The sequence below is a fragment of the Gossypium hirsutum genome, chromosome D06, assembly GCF_007990345.1.
Source record: "Gossypium hirsutum isolate 1008001.06 chromosome D06, Gossypium_hirsutum_v2.1, whole genome shotgun sequence".
NCBI lineage: Eukaryota > Viridiplantae > Streptophyta > Magnoliopsida > Malvales > Malvaceae > Gossypium > Gossypium hirsutum.
The window spans coordinates 48,635,147-48,645,902 of record NC_053442.1 but is presented as its reverse complement, the minus strand read 5'-3'; the positions used below and the strand labels follow the sequence as shown (position 1 = coordinate 48,645,902).

The window sequence follows — 10,756 nt, the reverse complement described above, 5'->3', positions numbered from 1 at the left end:
TAAAAGGTACACTGCAGCTGAAAAGGCTAATCAAAAGAATGTGGTAATAGATTCAGATTGTGCTGCCAACATAAATGCCACAGAAAAATCAATATTAGCAATCTGAAGACGACCACCTCTACCTTTTCCTCAACGATTTCAAAAATCTAAGCAAGGTTTTCAGTTCAAAAAAATTCTTGGATGTCTTGATGTAACTTCACATCAACATATTGCTAGTAGAAGCTTTGGACCAGATGCCCGATTATGTGAAATTTATGAAAGATATACTATCAAAGAAGAACAAATTGGGAGAATTTGAGACTATTGCTATCACTGAAGGGTGCGCAGCAATGTTGATGAATAAGTTACCTTCAAACTTGAATGACCTAGGGAGTTTCACTATCCCATGTTCAATTGGAAATTGTTATGTTGGTAAGTCATTATGTGATTTAGGAGCGAGTATAAATCTAATGCCACTGTCTATTTTTAAGAAGTTGGGAATTGGGAAGGCAAGACCTACTACGGTTACGTTGCAACTGGCTAATCGATCCTACGCACATTCGTAAGGTAAAATTTAAGATGTACTAGTAAGTGTAGATAAGTTTATTTTTTCGGTAGATTTCCTTATTTTAGATTGTGAAGTTGACAAATATATGTCAATTATTCTTGGAAGACATTTTCTTGCTACAGGTATCACTTTAATTTATGTATAGAAAGGTGAATTGACTATGAGGATGACTGATCAGCATGTCACATTCAGTGTATTTAATGTACTGAAATGTGCTGATGAGAATGAACAATATCGTGCCAATGGCTTCATAGGAGCAACAATGGGCGAAGAGTTCACAAGATTTTGCCATAGCAATTCTGATAGCGATGAAGATTCATTTGAGCGGAGACCATTGTGCACTTTGCTGGAGCAAAATAGATCTTTCAATTTTGATGAGCAATGCTTGGTAGCTCATGTATATCCGTATGGAGCTGTTGATGTCAATGACATGAAAATGGAGGACACATTTACAGTTAATGGACAACGCTTGAAGCATTACTAGGGTGAGCGAGACAAACAGTCCATTGATATTCAATATGTTTAACTTCAACATCTTGAAAATTCTTTTTTTATTTTTATTTCATTTTATCGATTTATTTTTCTCTTAGTTATTTCATTTCCTTTGTTTAATAAACTGCAGGAGGGGAAAGGGTTAGTGACACAGGGCCTGTTGAGATGAATCTTGCTAATGAAGAGAATGTACCCAAAGCACCAGAGGAAGAACCAGAGAAAACAAAGTCTGTCAACATTGAGACTGACCGTGAGGAAGAAGATGAATCAAATCCCTTAATTGCACCACCAGTGGACAGCATTGCGACTGTTCCACCTCCTTCTACTGAACTGATGACTGAACAAGATCGTGAGATCGATCGGGTTATTGATGAGCTCACCAAATTTGATAATGAATAGGAGGATGTACTACTTAATTTACTTAAAAGGCTGATGCATTATAAGATAAGTGCACGAAAGACCACTCATGGCAATTAAAGTATTACCATTCAGTTCCAAGCTCGGGAAGTTTTTATCCCTTTATTACAGCTCATTATGTACATATATATGTTCTTGCATTCATGATTCATATTTGTACATGCATTGAAGACAATGCATCCCTTTGGTTTGGGGGTGTATTGTGCATCTAAACTGCATTAGATATTTAGTTGATCATGCGTGTTTAGTATTTTTATTCATTTTCCATTCATTTTGTCATACCACACATAACTGCCAAGAATTGTTTAGACTATGATGAGTGTGTTTTTCCTGTGATGTTCGATGAGGAGCTTAATTCTTCAATAAACTTAGAAAATGCCAAAAGCACACCAACCAATATACAATATTTATAAACCAAACATATCAACTTAATTCATCAACAAAACCAAAACAATCCGTAAGTGTTTACTTTCATAACATTCTATTTGTATCAACAAATACCTATTCACAAACTTAGACAAGTACCTAATCACCTAGTTTAGTAATTCCCCATATTATACCAAAACAACATATATAGCCACATATACATGCCACAACCCTAAAGAGAAAAAGAACTACCAACATCGATGGATAGTGCTTAGTAAGAACATATTAAATCTTTTAACTTATCATCAATTGAATTCAACTTTTATTTTACTCGATTGAAATTATCGAAGTATAAACAGGGGCACGTATGTGCAATCAGGGGTACTAAAATACAAACAGGGGCACGTATGTGCAATCAGGGGTACCGAAGTACAAACAGAGGCACGTATGTGCAATCAGGAGTACCGAAGTTCAAACAGGGGCATGTATGTGCAATCAGGGGTACCGAAGTTCAAATAGGGGCACGTATGTACAATCAGGTAAAATTAACGTAAGTATTTTATTACATGGTTATAAGATGAAAATATATATAGGGAAATTCAATTATACATCTAAATACTATGAACTTACATTGCCAACTAACGCATAAGAGTACGATCGAGCTAATCCATGACTTTCGCTTTACCTCGGTTTATAACTGGCTGAGATATATCTTGATCTAAATAAATAAGTATTTTCAATTAAATGTTTCAATAAATCTCAATTATTCAATTCGATCCACAAAAACACATTTTTTACATAATTATAATTTTACCCCTAACATTTAACTTCTTTACATTTTAGTCCTTAAGCTCGTAAAATGGGATTCATTATTTCATAATTTTCACCATGTACTTCACACATTTGACAAATAAATCCCTATTTGATATTTTCAACAAAATTCACTTTACAAAAGTTGTTTATCTATCAACAAAGATTTATTTTCTTTCATCAAACATCAAAAACCACATGAATATATTCATAGCAAAATGCTAACCTTTTAACAATTTTGCAAATTAGTCCATGGGCTAGCTAGATTAAGCTACAACGACTTCAAAAACATAAAAATCATTAAAAACAGAATGAAAAATACTTACATGCAATAGGGAGAGATGGTCGAATGCTTGAGATGTTAAAAATAGTGTTTTCTTAGGTCAATTTTCAGTGGAAGATGAAAAACAAAGATGGTAGCTTTGGTTTTTCATTAATTTACTAACATTTATTATTAAATTACTTATTTAACCATATTATTAACATATAAAAACACCTATCTAATGTCCATATTTGTCCACTCATACTAAAAATGGTATAATTACCACATAAATCCCTTAACCATTTAATTTCATAGCCATTTAGTACCTTTAACTTAAAAACTCTAATTTTGCATATTTTACGATTTAGTCCTTTTCATCAAATTAAACATAAAAACGATAAAATTTCTTAACAAAATTTTTATACAAACTTTCTAACATACTGTAGACACTAAAATTAGAATAAAATAATTATTCTCACATCATATTTATGGTCTCGAAACCACTATTCTAATTTTATTAAAAATGGGCTGTTACACCGAAAGAACTTATGGAATTGAAAGCTCAGCTTTAGGAACTTTTTGGTCGAGGGTTGATCAGACTTAGTGTGTCCGTGTGGGGAGCATCAGTTCTTTTCATTAAAAAGAAAGGTGGTACTCTAAGGTGTATGGATTACCACCGATTGAATAAATTGACGGTAAAGAATAAGTACCCACTTCTGAGGATTGATGACTTGTTCGATCAATTTCGTGGGGCCTTTGTATTATCAAAGATTGATCTTCATTTTGGGTACCATTAACTAAAGGTTAAAGAGGCTGATGTACATAAAATTTCCTTTAGGACTCGTTATGGGCACTACGAGTTCCTAGTCATGCAATTCGGTTTGACGAATACTCCGGCTGCATCTACGGATATTATGAATTGAGTTTTCTAACCGTATTTGGATCATTTCATCGTGATTTTTATTGACGATATTCTGGTATACTCTAAGACAGAAGATGACCATGATGAACATCATAGAGTAGTTTTGTAGATACTCTGTGAGAAAAACTCTAAGCTAAGTTGAACAAATGTGAGTTCTGGTTAAGAAAGGTTACTTTTCTAGGACATGTGACTTCTGCTGAGGGAATTTGAGTCGACCCTAAAAAGATTAAAGTTGTGGTTGAATGGAAATAGCTTAGGAATGTGTCTAAGATCTGAAGCTTTCTCGGTTTAGTGAGGCATTATTGAAGATTTGTTGAGGGGTTTTCGCTTATCGCAGGTTTTTTAACTAAGTTGTTGCGTAAAAACATACCTTTTTTGTAGGCCAATGAGCAGTAATTGAGCTTTGAAAAGCTTAAGCCCGTTCTGACTCATACATTCGTTCTGATATAGCCTAAATGTAGTAAAGAATTTGTGGTTTACAAGGATGTTTCTCACATCTGGTTGGTTTGTGCTCTAATGTAAGATCGTAAGGTAGTGGCTTAAACATCTTGACAGCTTAAGTCACATGGAGGCAACTATCTCATACACGATCTTGAGTTGGCTGCGGTTGTTTTCACTTTAAAAATCTATAGGCACTATCTGTATGGTGAGAGGTGTATCATTTACACTGATCAAAAGAGCCTTAAGTATCTTTTTATTTAGAAAGAGTTGAATCTTAAGCAACGTAGATGGATTGAGTTGCTTAAGGACTACGACTACACTATTGAGTATCAACCTAGTAAGACCAACGTTGTGGCCGATACTCTTAGTTGTAAATCAATGATCAATTTGAGAGCAATGTTTGCTCGCCTAAGTTTGTTTGATGATGGTAATTTGTTAGCTAACTTGCAAGTTAAGCTGACTTGGATTGATCGGATTTGGATTAAATAGTCAGTGGATGGTTCTATTATTCTACGGTTTTGACAGGTTGAAGAATGTAGGACTTTTGATTTTGGGTTGAATGGTGATGAGGTTTTGTGTTTCAGAAGACGGGTTTGTGTGCCTAACGGTGCTAAGTTAATGCATTCTATTTTGTGAAAAGTGCATAGTAGGTCATATGCTATGCATCATGGTGGAAATAAGATGTATCAGGATCTGTAAGAGTTATACTGGTGACTTGGTTTGAAATGGGAGGTAATTGATTTCATCTATAATTATCTTACGTGCTAGTAAGTTAAGGCTGAGCACCAACTGCCATCGGGTTTGCTTCAACTCGTTAAGATTCTCCTTTGGAAATGGGAGCATGTGACTATGGACTTCGTTAATGGATTGCCCTTAACACCTACTAAGAAGGATTCTATATGGGTCATTGTGGATCGTTTGACCAAGTCTGCTTATTTTATTCCAATCAAGACTGGTTATTTTCTACAAAGATTGGCTAAACTGTACATTTTCGATATCGTTAGACTTCATGGGGTTCCTATCTCGATTATATCTAATAGAGACTCTTGTTTCACTTCTCAGTTTTGGAAAAAACTTCATGAGGCTTTGGGTACTTGGTTGGACTTTAGTACTGTGTTCCATCCTAAGACTGATGGGCAATCTGAGAGAGTGATTCAGATTATGGAGGATATGCTACGATCTTGTGTAATTGACTTTCGTGATAGTTGGGAGGAGTTTCTGCCACTGGCTGAATTCACTTATAATAACAGATTTTAGTTCAGTATTTAAATGGCACCTTACGAGGCTCCATACGGTCGTAAGTGTTGTATCCTTTGTGTTGGACTGAGTTGGGTGAGAGGTGAATTTTGGGTCTTGAGTTGGTTTATGATACTATGAACAAGGTTTGACTGATTCAGATCGTCTTAAGGCAGCTTCTGATAGATAGAAGTCATATTTGGATCTTAAGATGAGAGATATCAAGTTTTCTGCGGGTGACCAAGTTTGTTTTAAGGTATTTCCATGGAATAAAGGTCTTCAATTTAGACGTAAGGGCAAGTTGAGCCCTAGGTTCATTAGGCATTATCAGATTCTAAAACATGTTGGATCAGTCGTCTATCAGTTAGAGCTACCTCCGAAGTTAGATCATATTCACGATGTGTTCCACGTCTCTATGTTGAGACGGTATCGGTCTGACTCATATCATATTGTATCAGTTGGGGAGATTGAGGTAAGACTAGATTTGGCCTTTGAGAAGGAGCCGATTCAGATTCTGGATCGTGATATTAAGGTCTTGAGGAGGAAGACCATTCCTTTGGTTAAGTTTTTATGGCGGAATCATGGCACTAAGAAAACCACTTAGGAACTTGAGGACTTGATACGACAGCAATACCCGTATCTATTTGAATCAGGTAAAATTTCGATGCTAAAATTTCTTTTAGGGGGAGAGTTGTAATGCCTCAGAAATTTGAATTTTTGATTTGTTAAATCCTATCATAATTAAGTGTATGCTTCAGTAGATAAGGGCCTTGAATGTGTGCTTGAGGTCATGGGTTCAAATCTCTCTTCTGGGAAAATTCAGTTATTTTTACTCCTAGCCCTATCCTTGTTTACTTGGCTTAAAAGTTATTTTCGTTCAACTTGTGACAAAATGAGCCTACTAGTTCAGGGGTAAGGTGTTAACTTATCATATGGTCATGAGATTGAATCTCTGGGTGAGCAAATTGTCAATATTTTTGTTATTTCTGATTGAGTCACCTAGGTGGATGATTTTGGGTCAATTTCAAACTCTTGATAATATAGTTAGTTACCAGAAATCTAATTAGTGGTTAGTAGGATTAGATTTGGGTTGTTTTAAAATTAATTTGATTTTCCCCTAAGTTCTCCCCAAATTTTTGCTCCCACATCTCTCCACTCCTACCATTTTGTTTTGTTTTTCTGTTTTCTCTCAAGTCACGCTCATATTTTTCTTCTTTTCTTTTGAGCTTTTCCCTTCTTTCCTTTCTTTACACTTATTTATGATTTGGTCTTGGTTTATTGATTATCCTCTCGTTATTGTCACTGCTTGTCGGTAAGTTTGGTTAATTTCCGTCTTGAGTTTTCATTTTGATGTGTTTTTACATGGTTGGTAAGAATGAATGTGTTAATTTTTGGGTTATGGAATTAGTCATTTTAATGTTCAATTAAGGGAGAATTGTGAGATGTTTGGTGTTCCTTCAGCGACTTAATTATTGTGGGTTGCTGTTCTTAAGGGTAAGTGACTGAATTCGTCACTATTTAAGGTTGAGTTCTCTGTATTGAAGTTTAATTGATGTTTTTGGGTCATGATTTAGCGTTCGTTTTTTGTAAAACTAAGTTAATTAATTTGTATAAATGGTCATTTTAGGTATTGGAGTATTCGTCTTTGGGTCTACATCGAAAATTGATCAAGTGTGCAACGAAAAACTGAAAACTCGTGAACGTCTGAAAGCCAAAAAATAGACTGTCAACGCCACACTATTGTGTGCCAGGCCATGTGTACCACATGGTCGTATGACAGACTGTGTGCTAGACCGTATGCATGGTCTGGGCCAATTGGGCTGTGTGGGCCACATGGATGTGTGTGAGATCGTGTGTTAGGTTGTGTGGCCCACACACACTGGCCAAGTAGGCTGCATGGGTGACACGAGTGTGTGGGCCCAAATTCTAAAATTTTTCCCCAGGGAAGTATTCGTCGTACGAGTCGAACGTAGGCCTTTCGTAGGGTTCGTATGACACAAATTAGGCTATAAATCATTATCTCTGATGTTCTGTTAACATTAAATACGATTTATGTACGCATGGTTAATAAGTTATAAGCTAAGTATGATCTATATTATGGTAACTATGATCTGTATTATTTTAAGTATGATATGTTATTTGCTAAGCATGATCTGAATTTGGTATATAAAGCATGTATGTCATATACATTTTAGTTTTGCATGTGCATTGGGGTGAGAAATATGTTTATGGAGGAAGTGTGGGCAGTTTAATCTATTTGTCATATTTGGTTACTCAACCACATATATATCTGTTTCTAGCGAATTATTGCCTAATGATCTGGCAGCTAGGCTGCAAATATTCTAAAAAGTGACATACAGTCACTTAGCGATGTGTAGGGCTGGATGGGTGTTTAATATCCTATATGGTGTGTAGGGATAGTCAGAGATGGTGTGTAGCGAATGGGTGTAGGATTTAAAATATGTTTATGATATGTTATGATTCTGTTTCTTTTTGTGAAATATGTCTATTTGAAATTCGAACGCATGTCTGAAATTGTATCTGTTGTTATTATTATAAGTTACACATTGAGCTTATAAGCTCATTCTCTGTTTGTTTGACTCTCAAGTAACTCTCAAATATAGGACGGGTCGATGCGATAGGAGCTCGGTTAAACACAGATAATTTGTGCTATTTAAAAACTTGGTTTATTTTGTTTTTGTTCTATTGGACTGTTTCGAACATTTGGAACTGTTTTTGTTTTGAACTTTAAATTTTCTGTTTTAAACCGTTTAATCGTTTTTAAAATTTTAACAACACTATTAGCAAAACATTGGATTTTCAAAATTCAAACTGCGATTTTCAAATTGAATTTAGCTAAGAGTTCTGCTGCAATTATCAGTGTTTTTATAAATATGTGTTTATCGATAGAATTAACGAATTAAGTAAGGAAGATATTGTCATTTAAGATAAACTGGAATTGTGTTATCAAAAGCTTGCAATTTTCCACAAGCCCAAATGATTTCTAGATTTTCAAAGTGAATTTCAAAGTGAATCATGGTAACTTCTCCATATCTGACCATAACGTTTAGTCTGGGTTTGAGGTGTTGCACTTCTACCCTTCCTTTGTTACTTACTTATTTAACAACTTGGAGACTTAGCAACTATTTTAGGTCAACAATGTTATTTTCAAGTTTATTGGTTTTTAAATATATATATTTTCATATATATAGTCTAATTTCTTAATAAAAATATATTGATTACATATAAATATACTTCAATCACATACATAAAAATATGTTTATGTATAAATATAAAATTATTAATTATTAATTAGATTAAATAACATAATTTAATGATTATATTTTATTGCAAAAAGAAGTTTAAGACAAAAAGTTAAAAATTATTTAATATAAAAATCTTGTGGGAATAAGTCGGTATACATCAATATAGGTTGATATTGATGAAAATGATCAAAACACATAAAAGGTTTATCAAAATCGAAACTAAAATTATTTAATAACAATTTATGGATGAAACAATATGTATTACCAATATAATCATACCATATCTCCTTTTCTTTTGCTGACTTGAAGGTCTCCGGCCATTGTGTTTCACCAAGAACAGTAGCAGCAACAAGGATGACGCAAAAATAAAATTCCTTCACATTTCATAGCTGCATCGTGAGAATGCTAAAGAAAGCAACAGGAAACAAATTGAAGTGTATCCATTTCTTTGCCACCTCAAAGTCTTGCAAAAAGGTCTTTAAGCTTTATAAGAAGTGGCTTTTGCACTTTCCATTTGTCAAGCCTTACAATAATTTAACAATTTGAAGTCTATCCCACAAATCTCTATCCTTGCCTAATGCCATTGTTGGTTGTGGACATTACCTCTTAGCTTCAGTGGGTGGGCAATGGGTCCATCCCTCCATTATTATTATTGTAGATTTAGCTAATTTTCCCATGTGGCACCACGTGGAAATCGACGCTTATGTTCTTCAGTTTCAATATCTGATTTTGTTCAATCTTGGAAAGAGATGGATTGTTATGGAGGACCAAATTATTGCATATGCGAGTTAACAATTATTTTATGTAGTACAACTAGTATATTATGCATATGCTCAATATATGAAAAGAAATAGATAATTAAAAGTCTATTTTTATTATATAATGTTAGAGGTAAAAGATGGGATAATATAGATTGAATCTCTACTAAATGAGTGTTTTTATAAAAAAAAATTAACCATTGTTCCATTTAAGTCAGACAAAGTCTAATTTTTTTATTCATGATGCTAACTAAATTAGATATAATTTTTTCATGAAATATTGTAAATTTTTAATAATAAAAAAGTCAAAAGATTTATAGATCAAGATATGAAATGTTATTTTTGACTTATTTTAATTATGATATAAGGATTGGAGGGTATAGTTATTGATAGGTACTACAACATAATGAAAAGTTTAGTATGTATGTTGTGGTGGTTGCTCCGTTCATCGTTTATGGTAAATAGAGCATATTTTATTACTAACTGTGTATCTTTTTGGAAAATACTTACGACGAGAGAATTAATCAGTGATAAACACTTATATCATTAGAATTAAACATTAAACTGATTCTTCAAAATTTTAGTGACATAATAATAAAATATGGATATATGCTTGTCCTTCTAAAAAGAATCGCGCTATCTATCGTTTTCAAGTTCATGAACACAAAATTTAAACTTGGAAGCAGTTTTAATTAAGCCATGAATATTACTTTTAAGGGACAATGACCATTGGGTTTGTTAAAAAAATTTGTTTTAATTTAGTGAGTTGTTCAAATGTATTCTTATATTTGAGTGTAATAAAACAAAATTAAATTAAATAACAATTCCCAATCACCATATTGTAAAAAGAGACGATTAGAGGGATTGAGGATTAACGTGGTACACACCTCATAGAAGCACCCAACCCCTTTTTAAGTTTATGGAATTCAAGTCTAATAGTCGTTCTGTACTGTCATGGCAATGATATCGGCTATGGTTGGAAGGTACCTGTTTGGCATGCGGGAAAATTCCATGTACATGGTTAAATATATTGGAATTTCTACGCCAACCCATTATGCCATTCCACCAGTCTTTTATTCTTTTCATTTTCCAGTAAAGTTTCTAAATATTTTAGGGATGAATTTGGAGAATAGCCTAATTAAGTGGTGCACTAGCAAAATCTTTGTGCCCCGCACACACTCTTCAATAAATAATACAACTGCTAAAAGATTTTGGAGTACTTTTTAGTAATGCAATCAT

The 10,756-nt window shown here is 33.8% G+C and overlaps 1 long non-coding RNA gene across 1 annotated transcript; it reads right to left on the bottom strand.

The window, feature by feature from the left end:
- Positions 1–2,121: 2,121 nt before the first annotated feature.
- Positions 2,122–9,367, bottom strand: LOC121218529 (uncharacterized). Its single transcript, XR_005914888.1, has 2 exons — positions 9,039–9,367; positions 2,122–2,540 (listed from the first exon to the last, which is right to left on the bottom strand). It is a non-coding gene; the product is annotated as an uncharacterized lncRNA (long non-coding RNA).
- Positions 9,368–10,756: the final 1,389 nt, after the last annotated feature.